The sequence below is a fragment of the Hyla sarda genome, chromosome 2 (genome assembly GCF_029499605.1).
Source record: "Hyla sarda isolate aHylSar1 chromosome 2, aHylSar1.hap1, whole genome shotgun sequence".
In the NCBI taxonomy this organism is placed as follows: Eukaryota; Metazoa; Chordata; class Amphibia; order Anura; family Hylidae; genus Hyla; species Hyla sarda.
This window is the reverse complement of record NC_079190.1, coordinates 499,570,243-499,588,749: the sequence shown is the minus strand read 5'-3', so window position 1 is coordinate 499,588,749 and position 18,507 is coordinate 499,570,243.

Here is an 18,507-nt window from a genome sequence, read left to right as displayed (position 1 = left end):
CAAACTTTTTAACCAAATTAGTACGTTTATAATCCCTTTATTTTGATGACCTATAACTTTTTTATTTTTCCGTATAAGCGGCGGTATGGGGGCTAATTTTTTGCGCCATGATCTGTACTTTTTTTTGATACCACATTTGCATATAAAAAACTTTTAATAAATTTTTTATAATTTTTTTTTTTATAAAATGTATTAAAAAAGTAGGAATTTTGGACTTTTTAATTTTTTTTCGTTCACGCCGTTCACCGTACGGGATCATTAACATTTTATTTTAATAGTTCGGACATTTACGCACGCGGCGATACCAAATATGTCTATAAAAAATGTTTTTTACGCTTTTTGGGGGTAAAATAGGAAAAAACGGACGTTTTACTTTTTTATTGGGGGAGGGGATTTTTCACTTTTTTTTTACTTTTACTTTTACATTTTTTTACATTTTTTTTTACACTTGAATAGTCCCCATAGGGGACTATTCATAGCAATACCATGATTGCTAATACTGATCTGTTCTATGTATAGGACATAGAACAGATCAGTGTTTTCGGTCATCTCCTGCTCTGGTCTGCTCGATCACAGACCAGAGCAGGAGACGCCGGGAGCCGCACGGAGGAAGGAGAGGGGACCTCCGTGCGGCGTTATGAATGATCGGATCCCCGCAGCAGCGCTGCGGGCGATCCAATCGTTCATTTTAATCGCGAACTGCCGCAGATGCCGGGATCTGTATTGATCCCGGCACCTGAGGGGTTAATGGCGGACGCCCGCGAGATCGCGGGCGTCGGCCATTGCCGGCGGGTCCCTGGCTGCGATCAGCAGCCGGGATCAGCCGCGCATGACACGGGCATCGCTCCGATGCCCGCGGTTATGCTTAGGACGTAAATGTACGTCCTGGTGCGTTAAGTACCACCTCACCAGGACGTACATTTACGTCCTGCGTCCTTAAGGGGTTAAAGGGAATCTGTCGGCTACAATTTACATTCCAAACTATTGACACTGTTAGAGATCTGCCCAAAAAAAACAAAAACAAACACCTGGTACCTTTCCTGTATTTGTCTGGGCTTCAATATTGAAGAAAAATGCTTTATATTCTCTGGTGCAAACAGTCAAGGAGCCTGAAGTGCTGAGGAATGGAACACCTCCCATCCCTGATTGACAATCACCTAGAAGCCGAGCCCTGTTTCCAAATCTTGTTCCTGAGCACAATGCCATGTCCCAGCTACAAATATATGAATGTCACGATTCGGCTTCCAGGTAGTGGATCCTCTGTGTCAGCGAGGGATAGGCGTGGACCGTGCTAGTGGACCGGTTCTAAGAGGCTACTGGTATTCACCAGAGCCCGCCGCAAAGCGGGATGGCCTTGCTGCGGCAGTAGCAACCAGGTCGTATCCACTAGCAACGGCTCTACCTCGCTGACTGCTGAGAAGGCGTGGGACAGAAGGATTAGGCAGAGGCAAGGTCAGACGTAGCAGAAGGTCGGGGGCAGGCGGCAAGGTTCGTAGTCAGGATGGGTAGCAGAAGTTCAGGTACACAGGCTTTGGACACACTAAACGCTTTCACTGGCACAAGGCAACAAGATCCGGCAAGGGAGTGCAAGGGAGGAGACTAGATAAAGGCAGGGAGCAGGTGGGAGCCAATTAAGCTAATTGGGCCAGGCACCAATCATTGGTGCACTGGCCCTTTAAGTCTCAGAGAGCTGGCGCGCGCGCGCCCTAGAGAGCGGAGCCGCGCGCGCCAGCACATGACAGCAGGGGACCGGGACGGGTAAGTGACCTGGGATGCGATTCGCGAGCGGGCGCGTCCCGCTGTGCGAATCGCATCCCCAACGGCCAAAACAGTGCAGCGCTCCCGGTCAGCGGGACTGACCGGGGCGCTGCAGGGAGAAAGACGCCGTGAGCGCTCCGGGGAGGAGCGGGGACCCGGAGCGCTAGGCGTAACAGTACCCCCCCCCTTAGGTCTCCCCTTCTCTTTGTCCGGTAACTGCCTCCCCTGGGATGAGGACACCGGGAAAGAATGGAGGGTTTCCTCAACGGCAGGCAGTACAGCAGGAGTGGGAATGGGGAGGGAGGGCAGAGGGCGAGGCCTGGCACGGGGCAGTGTGACACCAGGACGGGGGCCATGGGGAGGCACAGAGGCTTGCCTGATGGGACTGGGAGGGGGGGAGAGGCACTTCCTGTGGCAGGCAGAGTCCCAGTTCCTGATCTCCCCGGTGGTCCAATCAATGGTGGGGGAATGAAGCCGGAGCCAAGGCAGACCGAGGAGGACCTCAGAGGTACAGTTGGGGAGAACGAAGAACTCAATCCTTTCGTGGTGGGGTCCGATAGACATCAGGAGGGGTTCTGTGCGGTAACGCACGGTGCAGTCCAATCTGGCTCCGTTGACCGCGGAAATGTAGAGCGGTTTGACGAGACGGGTCACCGGGATGCTGAATCTATTAACAAAGGACTCCAACATAAAATTCCCGGAGGCACCGGAGTCCAAGCAGGCCACGGCTGAGAGGGAGGAGTTGGTTGTAGGAGAAATCCGCACGGGCACCGTGAGACGTGGAGAAGAAGACTTAGAACCAAAAGATGCAACACCCACGTGAGCTGGGTGCGTGCGTGCGTTTCCCAGGCGTGGAGGACGGATAGGGCAATCCACCAAGAAATGTTCAGTACTGGCACAGTACAGACAGAGATTTTCTTCTCTACGGCGATTCCTCTCTTCCTGGGTCAGGCGAGACCGATCCACTTGCATGGCCTCCTCGGCGGGAGGCCCAGGCGAAGACTGCAAAGGATGCTGTGGGAGAGGTGCCCAGAGATCAAAGTCTTTTTCCTGGCGGAGCTCTTGGTGTCGTTCAGAAAAACGCATGTCAATGCGGGTAGCCAAATGGATGAGTTCTTGGAGGTTGGCAGGAATCTCTCGTGCGGCCAGCACATCCTTGATGCGACTGGATAGGCCTTTTTTAAAGGTCGCGCAGAGAGCCTCATTATTCCAGGATAGTTCAGAAGCAAAAGTACGGAATTGTATGGCGTACTCGCCAACGGAAGAATTACCCTGGACCAGGTTCAACAGGGCAGTCTCGGCAGAAGAAGCTCGGGCTGGCTCCTCGAAGACACTCCGGAGTTCAGCGAAGAAGGCCTGGACTGTGGCTGTGGCAGGATCATTGCGGTCCCAGAGCGGTGTGGCCCAAGACAAGGCCTTTCCTGAAAGAAGGCTTACTACGAACGCCACCTTAGACCGTTCTGAAGGAAACAAGTCCGACAACATCTCCATATGCAGGGAACACTGAGACAAAAATCCACGGCAGAGTTTAGAGTCCCCATCAAATTTGTCCGGCAGGGACAAGCGGAGGTTAGGAGCGGCCACTCGCTGCGGAGGAGGTGTAGGAGCTGGCGGAGGAGATGGTTGCTGCTGTAGCAGAGGCAGAAGTTGCTGTAACATGGCGGTCAACTGCGACAGCTGCTGTCCTTGTTGGGCAATCTGCTGCGATTGCTGAGCGACCACCGTGGGAAGATCAGCGAGACTTGGCAGCGGCACCTCAGCGGGATCCATGGCCGGATCTACTGTCACGATTCGGCTTCCAGGTAGTGGATCCTCTGTGTCAGCGAGGGATAGGCGTGGACCGTGCTAGTGGACCGGTTCTAAGAGGCTACTGGTATTCACCAGAGCCCGCCGCAAAGCGGGATGGCCTTGCTGCGGCAGTAGCAACCAGGTCGTATCCACTAGCAACGGCTCTACCTCGCTGACTGCTGAGAAGGCGTGGGACAGAAGGATTAGGCAGAGGCAAGGTCAGACGTAGCAGAAGGTCGGGGGCAGGCGGCAAGGTTCGTAGTCAGGATGGGTAGCAGAAGTTCAGGTACACAGGCTTTGGACACACTAAACGCTTTCACTGGCACAAGGCAACAAGATCCGGCAAGGGAGTGCAAGGGAGGAGACTAGATAAAGGCAGGGAGCAGGTGGGAGCCAATTAAGCTAATTGGGCCAGGCACCAATCATTGGTGCACTGGCCCTTTAAGTCTCAGAGAGCTGGCGCGCGCGCGCCCTAGAGAGCGGAGCCGCGCGCGCCAGCACATGACAGCAGGGGACCGGGACGGGTAAGTGACCTGGGATGCGATTCGCGAGCGGGCGCGTCCCGCTGTGCGAATCGCATCCCCAACGGCCAAAACAGTGCAGCGCTCCCGGTCAGCGGGACTGACCGGGGCGCTGCAGGGAGAAAGACGCCGTGAGCGCTCCGGGGAGGAGCGGGGACCCGGAGCGCTAGGCGTAACAATGAAGTTGTCATATTGCCAAAGAATCCCTGTTTTAAAAAAGCCTAAATATGTGTTTGGGGTATCATTTGTTACCCCTGTATGTGGGCCTGCAGTACAGGGGGAGGCCACACTCCCTTCATGCCATGTTGTGCCCCCTACATGCCCACTTAGTGAGTGTGGACCCAGAAAAATTTCCGTGACTTCCTGCCGAGCCTCTGCCCGGTGCAGCCTTCATATATCTGGCCCTTGGTGTCCACATCTTTCACTAGTGAGAAGTAAACACGTCTAAAACCATTGCATGCATTACACATGGGCTGATGACAAGGTTGTGGAAACAGCGGTGACATCAGTTCTCTTTCTCTTATTTCACTTTTCGCTCCTGTGCTCTGACTCACCCGCTGACAAGTCAGGCCATTTAATGTGAAGGACCACAACAATGAAGAAGGTAACCACTCTCCATACCGTGCACTCTGTCACCCCAGGACAAGTCAGCCAAAGCAAAACAAAGGGGAAGATTTACAATTGCACATATACCGGAATTATGGCACAATTTGCCCAAAAACTGGATTACAACTATATATTTTTTTATCTACAGTCGACACTTAAATGGGCACTTTTAAGTGTCGTCATTAAAACAAATTTATGTTATTGCACTCCTCATGGTAAATAAAAAATCTTTCTAATGTACTTTGTTTAAACAAAACTGAAGTTTTCTATGTTTCCCTCCATCTCTTGCACAGACTTTGGACTCCTGCTGTCCTGGCAGAAGTCCGAAATCAGGAAATGCTGAGGGGTGTGTGTGTGCAGCCTTAGCAAATCATAGCTCACCTCACACTGAACTGCTCTGGGCTGTGTGTAGCAGAGTGAGGGAGGAAGTTCTCCCCTGTATGGCTTCAGATGATGTCACGTCTGCTGGGAACGCCCCTTCCCAGTCTGTGAATCTGACTGTGCAGAAAATACAGAGCAATATCAAGGTAGAAAACAAAAAAATGATAAAAATAAAGGCAGGGGGTGGTTTATCATGATGGGGGCAGTGAACTGGGAGGATTATAAAAATTAACAAGATCATGGACAAGGGTGTGTCACTTACGGTTCCACTCCTGGTTTGGGTTAAACTTTCTAACCAAAAAAGTAAATGTGAACCCAGCCTTACAGTATGGAGGGGGTCACTATTCCTCCCTTGTTTCTCTCATTCCTGGTCGCAGAAATCACCTCCTCAGCTTCGTGAGCTTTCTTCCCTTTTCTGCTCACCAGAAGCCATTCTGACTATCTGGAAACTTGTTCACACATGTCTGTAACAATGAATGAGTAAGGTAACTGTTAAAGGGGTTATCCATCATGAGGTGATTTTAGAACGTACCTGCCAGACAGTAATGGACATGCTTAGGAAGGATATGTGCTTGTCTTGGGGATAAATGGGTATGTTGTGAGATTACCATTATGCTGTGGCTATCTTTTTGTGAACTGGCTATCTACTGTTGGAGTTCGTTCTCTCAAACTACACATCCCATAGTTCCTTGTCTGTAAGTGTGAGGTCACTTTCCTCCCTCCCACACATCAGCCACCCCACCCATTCCAACACAAATGAGCTGCATCCATTCAATAGACTGGTGTTTTCTAACCAAGGTGCCTCCAGGTGTTGCAAAATGATCTCTCTCCTACCCGCTCCACCCATTGCACACCTGACTAGTGATGTCATGTTTCGACACACTGCAACCTGGGAAAATCCGAGACCTGATAAATTTTACATGCTGTTAAAAATAAATATTGGGGTGAAAATCACAGAAGAATTGCGAGACCACCGTCACACACAGGTACAACACTATATGATGAACTACACTAACTTTACAGCCCCTGTAGCATAGTTAAATAAAAAAAAATTCCAGGAACACCTCTTTAAGGGCTCGTTCACACGAGCTTATTTTGTTTCAAACTCGCAGTGGGAAACCATCTGCGAATTTGAAACAAAGTACGCTTGTGTGAACGAGGCCAAATAGCAGAAAAAAACAAGATAGGGGGAGGGGGATGCAGCTGCAGTTTTTCCCTTTGTGTCTGTGAGACTGCATGCTGTGAGAGGGGGGGGGCACGCAGAAGTTAGAAGAGCAAAATGTGCTCTTCTAAATGTATAAAGGGATGATAAACACAATAAAACACGTATTAGATCCCAGTTACCATAGTATTCATGAATAACTGGGTGTCTTGTTATTATATGTGTGTTTATCAATCTAGAATGGTATAGAAACTAAAGCATCATACACTAAGGCTATGTTCCCGCGGCAGAATTTCCTAGCTGCATCTGCTGGAAAGATTTTGCTAGAAAATCCTGCAAAATTTACTGCACATTGTGTTGAATGGGGATTCCACTGTCCCATTCTCACGGCAAAATTCTGCTTTCCATTGAACCTGTCTTTAAATTTAGCAGAATTCCAGGCGGAATACCATTGAAGTTATTGGGGCTTTGACTTTGGGCAGAATTATGTGTTTTGAGCACACAGAAATTCCGCCAAAATTCTGATCAAATTCCTCTCAAAACTGCAAGCTTTGCAGAATAGAATTTGAGCGGAATCATAGAATTTCCACCATAGACACCCCTAGACATCTATCCCCTATCCAAATGGAGGAGGTGTGATGTCACAATCATGGGAGCCTCAAGCTGGCGTTCTGAACATAAATGTTCAGAATGCCGGGGTGCTGGCCTGGAGATAGCGGGGGTCCCAGTGGCTGGACCCCTCGCAATCAGACATCTCTTACTGTATCTTTTGGAAAGGGGATAAGATGTCTAAGAGTGGCGTACCCCTTTAAGAGAGGGTTTCCCATAGCAGACCTCAGATTTGGCCTCCCATTATGGTTTTTGTTTTTGTCACCCAGTATAGAAGGCTAGAGTTTTTTCCCGCTCTATATACTTTCATTGACCCTTGGGCCACTTCCCACTTACTTATAAGGCAGTTTCTTTTGAGAAAAGGGTCCAGTATAAGTTGTCACTCAGAAGGAAAAGGTTTGGAACTAACAAGGGCCCAATAGCATTTGCATGCGCTGCCTCTTTGGTACATGCTCAGACACTTGTGCCCCCTAAGGAAAATAAGGAATTTCTGGGCACTGTCAATTTGAGTAGGGAGCAATGCAGCTCTGCATTCACCCCAACCAATGTCTTTACCTACTTGAACAAGCCACCATAAAAAGCAACCCTCAACTGAGCGGCGGTCCCTTCACTTACAAAGTGCATTGAGCTTTCACTATAAAGAGAAGACTGACAGATCGGGTCAGAACCAGAAACAAAAGAGAGGTCTGAACTACAAGACAGCATCATAACATAGTCAGAATCCAAAACAATACAAGAGAGGTCAGCCCAATCAGAAAAGGAAATCCAATACATAGTCCACAGTAAGAAGTCAGGGAAGAGGTCAAAATTCAAGGAAAGACAGCAGGCTCAGTGCCTGTGAGCCATGCTGCTGAGAAAGCATGGGTCACCAGCCCCGAAAATGATAGAAATATCATCAGGACTGGTCACCAGGGCAATATTAAGATGCTCCTGACGGCACTGGTGAGAAGCGGGGATCACCATGGGGGCAAGGACAGGTAGGTTTATGACAGGCACAGATATTGTTGTATTCCATGTCTGGCATCACGAAATGGTTAATTACACATTTCCTTCACCGAACACCACACACCTATCATAGGAACCTTCTCCCTGCCCATCTTGCCTGAGATTTCATGTGTAACTGTGAAGGTAGTGCTTGTATGCAGTTTTGTTTCAGTGTTTGGCCTCTGCCTTCTTTTTGACTATGTTTCTTGCCTACTGCTTTGTACCTAGTTTGCCTTCCCAGTGTATAACCCAGATGTCTCACTCTGAACCTGTGCTGCCCATCCTGATCATTTCTAACTTTTTTATTTCTCCTTATACGGCACTGAATGAGGGCTTATTTTTTGCCACCCTATCTGAAGATTTTAACAGGACCATTTTTGTTTTGATGCAACTTTTTGATCGCTTTTTTAAAATAAAAAACAAACTACACCTCCCCCAATGCCCTGATACAGCCTGTGGCTCAGCAGCTGCCCCAAATGAAAACTACAACTCCCAGGATGTTGGACTATATGATAGTGTATACTATAGGTCAGTGTTTACCAACCAGGGGTGCCTCCAGCTGTTCCAAAACTACAACTCCCAGCATGTTGGACAATATGATAGTATATAGTATAGGTCAGTGTTCCCAACCATGGGTGCCTCCAGCTGTTGCAAAACTAGAACTCCCAGCATGCTGGGAGTTCTAGTTTTGCAACAGATGGAGGCGCTCTGGTTGGGAAACACTGGTATAGGTTAAGGTGCAACATTCCGGGAGTTGGAGGATTGGTTGGAACAGCGGTTTCACACTTTTATTTCCCTGAGGCCTTCACTTTTGGCAGTTCTATAGTAAAGCGCAGTCTTCTAAAGGGTAAAGGTCTTTTTTTTTATTAAGCAGTTTTACATACAAGGCTCAGAAAATTATAATTCCCTTATTTTCTTTTTTTTTCCATATGTCCATTTTTTTCAATATTTCCATATTTTTTCTCCATATTCCATAGGTAGAAATCGTATTCCTTTTAGTGTATTTAGCCCTTTCCCAACTCAAAAAACATTTTATCTTAGAAAGGAGTTGAATCAATGTTGGAGGGATAATTCATTTAGAAAGTGTATGACAAGTCAAAAGTTTTGATTAGTCAGGGTCTCAGCACTGATGTCTATATACAGCTGGGTGAAGCATCCGGTAGGAGTTTGGAACAAGCACTGTTGAGAGCTTGACCCGGCTTTATATAGACATCCATAGAGGCATCAGGACTGATCAAAAATGTTGACATGTCAGCATCAATTCAACAGGCTCTTCATCAGCTTTTCTAGGTCCCTGAAGTCCACAGATACATGTGCCTCTAAAATCAATCTCATATTTGGGGGGGGGGGGGGGGGGTTGTGGGCTCTGGTTTCCTCCACCTACTCTGGTTCTCCTCCACCAGCTCTGTTTCTCCTCCACCTGCTCTGGTTCTCCTCCAACAGCTCTAGTTCTCCTCTACCTTCTCTGGTTCTCCTCGACCAGCTCTGGTTCTCCTTCATCTGCTCTGGTTCTCCTCCATCAGCTCTGGTTCTCTTCCACCAGCTCTGGTTCTCCTCCACCTGCTCTGGTTCTTCTCCACCTGCTCTGGTTCTCCTCCGCCAGTTTTGGTTCTCCTCCACCTGCTCTGGTTCTCTTTCACCTGCTCTGGTTCGTCTCCACCTGCTCTGGTTCTCCTCCATCAGCTCTGGTTCTCCTCCACCTGCTCTGGTTCTCCTCTTCCAGCTCTGATTCTCCTCCACCTGCTCTGGTTCTCCTCCAGCAGCTCTGGTTCTTCTCCTCCAGCTCTGATTCTCCTCCACCTGCTCTGGTTCTCCTCCACCAGCTCTGGTTCTCCTCCTCCAGCTCTGATTCTCCCCCACCAGCTTTGGTTCTCCTCAATCTGCTCTGGTTCTCCTCCACCACCTCTGGTTCTCCTCCACCTGCTCTAGTTCTCCTCCACCTGCTCTAGTTCTCCTCCACCTGCTCTGGTTCTCCTCCACCAGCTCTGGTTCTCCTCCACCTGCTCTGATTCTCCTCCACCAGCTCTGGTTCTCCTCCATCTGCTCTGGTTCCCCTCCACTAGCTCTAGTTCTCCTGCACCTGCTCTGGTTCTCTTCCATCAACTCTGGTTCCCTTCCATCTGTTCTGGTTCTCCTCCATCTACTTTAGTTCTCCTCCATTTGCTTTGGTTCTCCTCCACATGCCATGGTTCTCTTCTACCAGCTCTGGTTTTCCTCCACCAGCTCTGGCCTTACCTCTACCACAGCTTCAGTATTCTTTCTGTATCTGCAGCCCCTCTCACACATATTGGAGGCATTACTTAGCTCCAACATCTGTAAACCCCGTTCTGGCGCATTTCTTACTCACTCTCTGAGTCACAACATTTAACATGTTATCTACAATAACATACAGAGGATCATGTTAACACACCAGTGTTTTTTTTTTTCTCTGAAGTCCCATGCAAGTCTATGGGACTTTTGGTACATCTCTTGATCACATTACACTCAATCTGCCCGGGACTTTTAAACATTCTGATGAGAATAATCAGTGAAAGGAAAAGGGATATGAGGACGAGATATGAGGAAGGGATATGAAGATAGGATATGAGGATGGGACATGAGCTCAGGACATAAGGATCAGATATGAGGACAGAATATGAGGATGGGATATAAGGACAGGATAGGAGGACTGGATATAAGGATGGTATATGAGGTCTTGATATGAGGAGGAGATATAAGGATAGTATATGAAGTTGGGATATAAGGATGAGATATACGGATGGGATATGAGGTCAGGATATGAGGTTGGGATATGAGGATGGGATATGAGCAATAAACAACAAAAAAATAGCCTTCAAAAAATTCAAATCTGATGAGTCAGCTATAACATTTAAACAGTACAAGGAGCTTAATAAAATCTGTAAAAATGTAATAAAAACAGCAAAAATTCAAAATGAGAGACAGGTAGCCAAAGAAAGCAAAACTAATCCTAAATATTTTTTTAGATATATAAATACAAAAAAAAACAAGGAAAGAGCATGTAGGACCCCTTAATAATGATAATGGGGAGGTTGTCACGGGCGATCAAGAGAAGGCGGAGCTACTGAATGGGTTCTTTAGTTCTGTATATACTATGGAAGAAGGAGCTGACATTGGTCAGGTCAGTGCTGGTAACACATCATGTAATGTACTGAACTGGCTTAATGTAGAGATGGTACAAGGTAAGTAAAGTAAAGTAAATGTAAGCAAATCTCCAGGACCAGATGGACTACAGCCAAGAGTTCTTAGAGAGGTAAGTTCAATAATAGCTGTACCCTTGTTCAAGATATTTAGAGATTCTCTGGTGTCTGGTATTGTGCCAAGGGACTGGCACAAGGCTAATGTGGTACCAATCTTCAAGAAGGGCTCTAGGTCTTCGCCAGGCAATTATAGACCGGTAAGTCTAACGTGCATTGTGGGTAAATAGTTTTTAGGACTTATAAGGGACTACATACAGGAATACATAGGGGATAATAGTATTATAAGTGATAGCCAGCATGGGTTTACTAAGGATAGAAGTTGTCAAACCAATCTAATTTGCTTTTATGAAGAGGTGAGTAGAAGCCTTGACAGAGGAATGGCTGTGGATATAGTGTTTCTGGATTTTGCTAAAGCATTTGATACTGTCCCTCATAGACGTCTGACAGGTAAGTTAAGGTCCTTGGGCTTGGAAACTTTAGTTTGTAACAGGATTGAACACTGGCTCATGGATCGTACCCAGAGAGTGGTGGTCAATGATTCGTACTCTGATTGGTCCCCGGTAATTAGTGGTGTACCCCAAGGTTCAGTACTGGGCCCGCTGTTGTTTAATTTATTAATCAATGATATAGAGGATGGTATTAACAGCTCTGTTTCTATCTTTGCAGATGACACCAAGCTTTGTAGCACGGTACAGTCTATAGAGGATGTGCATAAGTTACAAGATGACTTGGATAGACTAAGTGTCTGGGCATCCACTTGGCAAATGAGGTTTAATGTGGATAAATGTAAAGTTATGCATCTGGGTACTAATAACCTGCATGCATCGTATGTCTTAGGGGGGATTAAACTGGCAGAGTCACTGGTAGAGAAGGATCTGGGTGTACTTGTAGATCACAGACTACAGAATAGCATGCAATGTCAGGCTGCTGCTTCCAAAGCCGGCAGGATATTGTCATGTATAAAAAGAGGCATGGACTCAAGGGACAGGGACATAATACTCCCCCTTTATAAAGCATTGGTACGGCCTCACCTGGAATATGCTGTTCAGTTTTGAACAGCATATGAAGACGGGATATGAGGACCGGGTATAAGTATGGGATATGAGGACGGGATATGAGATCGGGATATAAGGATGGGATATGATGACGGGATATGGGGACAGGATATGAGGACAGGGTATGAGATCGGGATTTGAGGACGGGATATGAGGTTGGGATATGAGGACAGGATATAAGGATGGGATATGAGTACGGGACATGAGGACGGAATATGAGGATGGGATATAAGGACAGGATGGGAGGTCGGGATATGAGGACGGGATATGAGGACGGGATATGAGGATGGAATATGAGGATTAGTGATGAGCGGCATTGGCCATATTCGAATTCGCGATATTTCGCAAATATATAGACAAATATTCGTCCTATATTCACGAATTTCGTTTATTCCTTATATTCGCATATGTGGATATTTGCATATTTGCGTATTCAAGGAAGAAAACAGTGAGGGGGTGGGCAACTGGGATTGGGATGTTGTTGATAACCTCTGACAAGTGTATTTGCATCATTCTAACTGGCCCACAAGTGAAAAGAAGGAACATGCGAATATGCGGAAAAACGAATATTCACAATTTCGAATATATAGCGAATATATTTGCAATATTTGCGAATTTGCGATATTCGCAATAAAAATTTGAAATGCGAATATTCACGCCCAACACTAATGAGGATGGGATATGAGGACAGGACATGAGGTCGGGATATAAGGACGGCATATGAGGACGGGATATTAGGTTGGGATATGAGGATGAGGCATGAGGACGAGATGGTCATTGTTGTTTTTCTTCTGTCACAAGGTTTAAGTAGGAAGATTATGTGGTTTATACTGTGACCCATTGTGCAAGTTGGCAACTTTCCTTGTGTTTCGAGGGAAAAGATGATTAATACGGTCAGGCTATATTCTCCAGCTTCATCTATGTTTTATAAGTGTCGTTGGTTGACAGATAAAGGCTGTCTAGACATGCTGGGGGTTGTAGTTTTGCAACAGCTGGAGGCACCCTGGTTGGAAAATGCTGCCCTAGATAATAATATATGTAACGTCTTCATGGACAGGAGAATAAGCCGGTGAAATCATTAATGGTGATGAGTCAGTGATATGGAGCGGGCACATTACTCATGTTTACAGGAAATCACGGCACTTACTAACCTCCTAAGTCGTCTTCCCTATTTCTTCATTCAATCTTGTGCTGGTTTGCGTTCTAAAACATGTCCCGGTTGCTAGCAAGGAAAAACAGGGGATTTCTTAATGGGGGGGGGGGGGGGTTTCCAACTAGGTTGACATGTGGAAGAGGAAGGCAACTTGTGCCCGTGATCCCAACTGGGCACCAGTGCAATGTAACAAATTACTTCACCTCCACAACAAAATCTCTCTGTGAGACCAGTATAACACATTGGTGGTCCCAGTGCAGGGTCTTTATGAGTCCCCCCCAATTATATTCTAAGCTATTTAGAGGCAAAGGTTGAACATAATAGGGCGCTATTACACTTGTGCATTTAGGACACATTAGGAAAAACTGTGTCCGTTTTTGAAAAAGGTGAATGGATTTTAGTCAGCATAATACTAATGACTGGTTTCCTTTAACCCCTTAAAGGAGTAATCCGCCCCTAGAAAACGTATCCCCTATCCAAAAGATAAGATGTCTGATTGCGGGGGTCCCACTGCTGGGGATCCCAGCAATCTCCACACCCCCTCAATGCAAGTCTATGGGAGGGGGCGTGACGACTGCCACGCCCCCTCCCATAGACTTGCATTGAGGGGGCGTGGCTGTGATGTCACGAGCAGGGCGTGGCCGTGACTTCACGAGCCTCCGCCCCGCATCACCGGTCATCCAACACGGAGTGAAGTTTGCTCTGTGCACCGGATGTCTGGGGTGCCGAAGCCAAGATCGTGGAGGTCCCCAGTGATCAGACATCTTATCCCCTATCCTTTGGATAGGGGATAAGATGTCTAGGGGCGGAGTATACCTTTAAGGAGATGCGCCATAAATATACGGTGCTAAAGCGACTGACTTTGCGCAAAGTGCCGTACATTTTATAGCGTGGCTTTGAAGTGAGTGCAGGAGCTGTGCTCTTTGCATAGCATCTATGGTGGGTGGGCAACGCATCACGGCATCTATGGGAAAAATGGAGGTTTCAATGTGTTACGGTGGACTCACTGAACCCCCCAGTGCAAAACCGGAGGTCCAATGATCGCAAATGGCTGCCAGAGGTCTCTCACCTTTCTCCGGTGTACAGGATGGCCGATCTTTCTGTGCAGCCTGCAGAGCCAGGATGTACGAGAAGATCCCTCTTAGTAATGATCGGTACTGTGTTATAGAAAAGTACCAAATAGTACATAGCAATCTAATAATAGCAGATATTTGACCCCAATAGGGACTTAAAAAGTGTAAAATAAATATAAATTTTTATTTTTTTAAATATACAAAAGCCCTCCTATCGGGAAAAAATTTTTGTCAAAAAATGTTTGACTGTTTTTAAAAGTAATACAATAATAGAAAAACTATGTAAACATGGGGATCATTTTAATCGAAGACGGCCCTCAGAATAAAGAGAACGTGTCAGTTTTACAGTTAAAGGGGTATTCCAGCTTTATATATCTTATCCCCTATCCAAAGGATAGGGGATAAAATGTATGATCACAGGGGTCCTGCTGCGCTGCTGGGGACCCCCGCGATCTCATTGCAGCCCCCAGCATTGTGTTCCGGGCACTGCCTCCGAGACAGGGACGGTCGTCACGCCCCCTCCCATGGACACGAATGGAGGGGCATGGCGTGATGTCACTAGGGGGCGTGGTCGTGACTTCACGTTCCTGTCTCTGAGGCAGTGCCCAAGACACAGAATGTCGAGGGCTGCACCGAGGTCGCGGGGGACCCAGCGACGGGACCCGTGCAATCATACATCTTATCCCCTATCCAAAAGATGTATAAAGCCAGAATACCCTTTTAAGTGCACTACATAAAAACAAAACCCTAAAAAAGTTATACTAACCTCCCCCCCATTACTAAATCTTCTTCTAATGCCCATTTATTAATGTTAAAGGACAAGTCTCACAGTAAACAATTGTTCAGCTTTTAGTGCAGAAGGTAAAGTTATACAGGTTTGTAAATCACTTCCATTACCAATGCTGCTTAGAAACCAGCTTTATCTGCATTCTTCTGTCTGACAGGAAATTCAGCTGTTCCAGGTTTTCATGACTTTCGACCCCCTATTCAGGCTGTTATCAGCAGCATCCAGGGGCCGTGACGTGACAATTACCCAGAAAACCCCTGTGCTGCAGAGAGCTCCCTGAGCTCGGCCTTAGCCCCTCCCATCTGATGAATATTCACACTGTCCTCCCTCTGTTCTGCAGTGATTGGCTGAGCAGCACTGCCTATATGCCGGCTGATTCAGATCATAGTTCTCTCCCCTCTCCTTGCTAATGTTTTTACACTGATAACGGAGGAGAGGGGGGAGGGGAGGGAGCTGCCAGCGTAGGGCTGTCACACTGAGAATGGAGGGGAGGGAGAGTAGAGTTGTCACACTGAGCACTGAGGAGAGAGGAGTGCAGGGCAGAGGAGGGGGGAGGTGATTGTGCCACTGTAAAGCTGTTTCATTGAGAGGAGGAGGGGGAGGGAGTGATTTTACAGTGTAAAACTGCAGCTTCAACTCCAGGGTCCCTCTCTCTGAGCACTGAGATTACATTTTGTTTCCTCGTGGCCACCCTGCTGCATAGAGCTATGATTGGAGCTCAGTGTTATGTGGGAGTGGCTAACATAAGTTAGGGGAGGTAACAAGCTCTCTGCTAAGGCAGCTGAGAGCAGGAAATGTGAGCAGTGCATGCAGGGAAATGTAGTTTTTGAGATCACAGGCATAGCCACCATAACCAGGAAGTAACTGCAATTTATGAGCTGAATAGCCGGTGAATGGGGGCGGAAAAAAAATCACAAACATGTCAGAGAGGTGGTAGGTGAATATACTATGGAATGGCTAGGTATTTTTTTTTTCTTTGCTGCATGGGATATCTTCTTTAATGAGTGACTTCTGTTATTTAACACCACCCAGAACATGTCTGCAAAGCTATACACAATCTCACATGTTTACTCCTTATAGAGAAAGTAAGAGGAAGCGGTCGGAGTTTGCATCACTGCCGGTACTTAGGATGAGTTTTCTCAGACACTTTAATTGTTGTATTTCAGGCCAGGAGCAAAAACAGAGAGTTCAGAATATTTTTTTGTAAATTTCTTAGAACTGATGGGACAAGAACAGAGACAGGAACTGATGGATTGCTCAAAAGGTTGATGGACAGAATCACAAAAAGATATATATGCCACAGAAAACCTAAAGAGCACACCAGAAGTGTGTACTGGAAATGATGGGATGAGTGCCAGAAGAGCTGGGCCAAAATGGGTAAACAGGTCTTGGAAGACAACTACTAATGACAAGTCATAGGGCTGGTTACTGATCAGCTGAAGGCCTCAAAGGAAAGCAGGCAGGAGCTGAAGACCTAAACTGGAAACCTAAATTTGGTGGGTTTTAATGACAGGGAGCCTATGCCCATGTAGCGCTTTGCTAGAAAATGCAGAGCGCAGACACTATTCCCTCCTCTTCAATCATAAGTCCTAATGATGTAGAGCCTATCCCCATATCGGCAATCTGGTATAGGCTCTTATGTTATCAGGACATGAGAGTGAAGAGTTTTTGCATATTCAAAAGATGGGCGGGCATATGAGAGCACAGAGAAAGGAGGCAGGGAAGCTTGTGTGGTGTCCCAGAACCAAAGACTGTCCTGTGGGGCAAATATTGCCTTGGGCATTCCTGCTTTCTCTATGTTGGGCCCACTGCTCCATTGTCTGATCTGATCTGTTATACTGTGAATGTCAAAGCTTGGCGGTAAGCAAAGCTCTTGGGGAAAATCACGTTGTCAGTCAGTCAGTCAAGTTAAATCTGTCAAGTCGGCATGGGCTGCTAATAATCTGAAAGCTGCAGCAACTGCAACTCTCAGCAAGGCAAGTGCCTGGCCCAGGAGATGCTATCTCATCCTTGGACTGTGGAGGTTAACAGTGCCCTGGTATCACAAACTTTATGTTATACCCTCACCATTAGTGGCACCACAGCCCTGTAGCCACACCCTGGTCACCACACTCAGAGAGCTGGCTCCACTATGCAAAGGACCAGATTAGCTTACCAGCAAGGGGGCTAAAACTCTGCAACCAGACCACCAATTTATGTAAGGGATACATCATGCATGTGTATTGGGTTAAGTGCGTGTGAACGGGCTGTCAATTTCTCAATAAGACTTTAAATCTCCATAAAACATTTTAGTTGTGATTACAGGTCAAATCGCTTTCACCTCATTACCATATTTCTCTATAAACACAGTTTTAATAAAAAAAAATACATCAGAACTGCACGTAATGTGAACTGTCCTCAACCAAGTCCAATAAGTTCAGCTGAGTGAATTCCAGCACCAGCAGCCTAAAAATATGTTGAGGTGTAGTGATTATACCCTCTGTATCTCTCTCTGCAAAGCCAGAGGATTATACTAATACACAAATAATAGCCTATGCTGCTTTAATGTCTACGCTCGGCCAGATTGTGTAAGCTGCACTCTGGTCAGCTAAATGTTACAGATTCTAGCCATTCAGCATCAGCAGGTGGGATATTTTAAATCCTGCTCAGGCTTTTGGCCTTACTGCTGATTTTACTCTGTATCACTCCTGTATGTGTCTGTGCACACCTTGTGTCAGTCATGTTTTTTTTGTCCTGTTCCATTTGTTATGCTTTTAGCCTTGTTTTCAGTTAATCTATGTGTACGTGGTTGGTTTTAGCCTGTCCCGCTTGTATATGTTATTATAAAGGAGATATCTTTTTTTAAAACTAATCCCCTATCCACAAGATTTCAGAAACCGTAAAGATAGCCATCTGTAACCTTGCATCGGTGTATTCCATACCCCGTGCCTGGCCCAGGAAAAACTATCTCATCTTTGAACTGTGGAGGTTAACAGTGCCCTGGCGTCAAAAACTTTATTTTACATCCACACCATTAGTGGATAGAGGATACGTTTTTGTACATGATACCTCTCCTTTAACCTTAGCCTTGACTTGTATTCAGAATTGTATTCAGTCTGTTCAGTTTGTGTTCCTCCATGTTTGGAGTTTGGTTTTGTAGTTAATCCTGTTCCTCCTTTGGTTAGGTTTGTTCCTTAGCTGCGCTATGTCCCTTACCTGGAGTCAGTTTGATTTTTGTTTCTAGTGTAAATAAGTTCTAGTGAATCCTGATCTGTTCAGTATCTTGACCTGTATTCTGTTAGTTTTTGTGCTTGCTTTGTTTATGTATTTATTTAGTCTTTTGATCCAGTATTTGCCTATCCTTGATCAATACAGTGTCTGACTTCAGTTATGGTGTACATCACCTGCATTCCCGATTATTCTTGCCGTTATA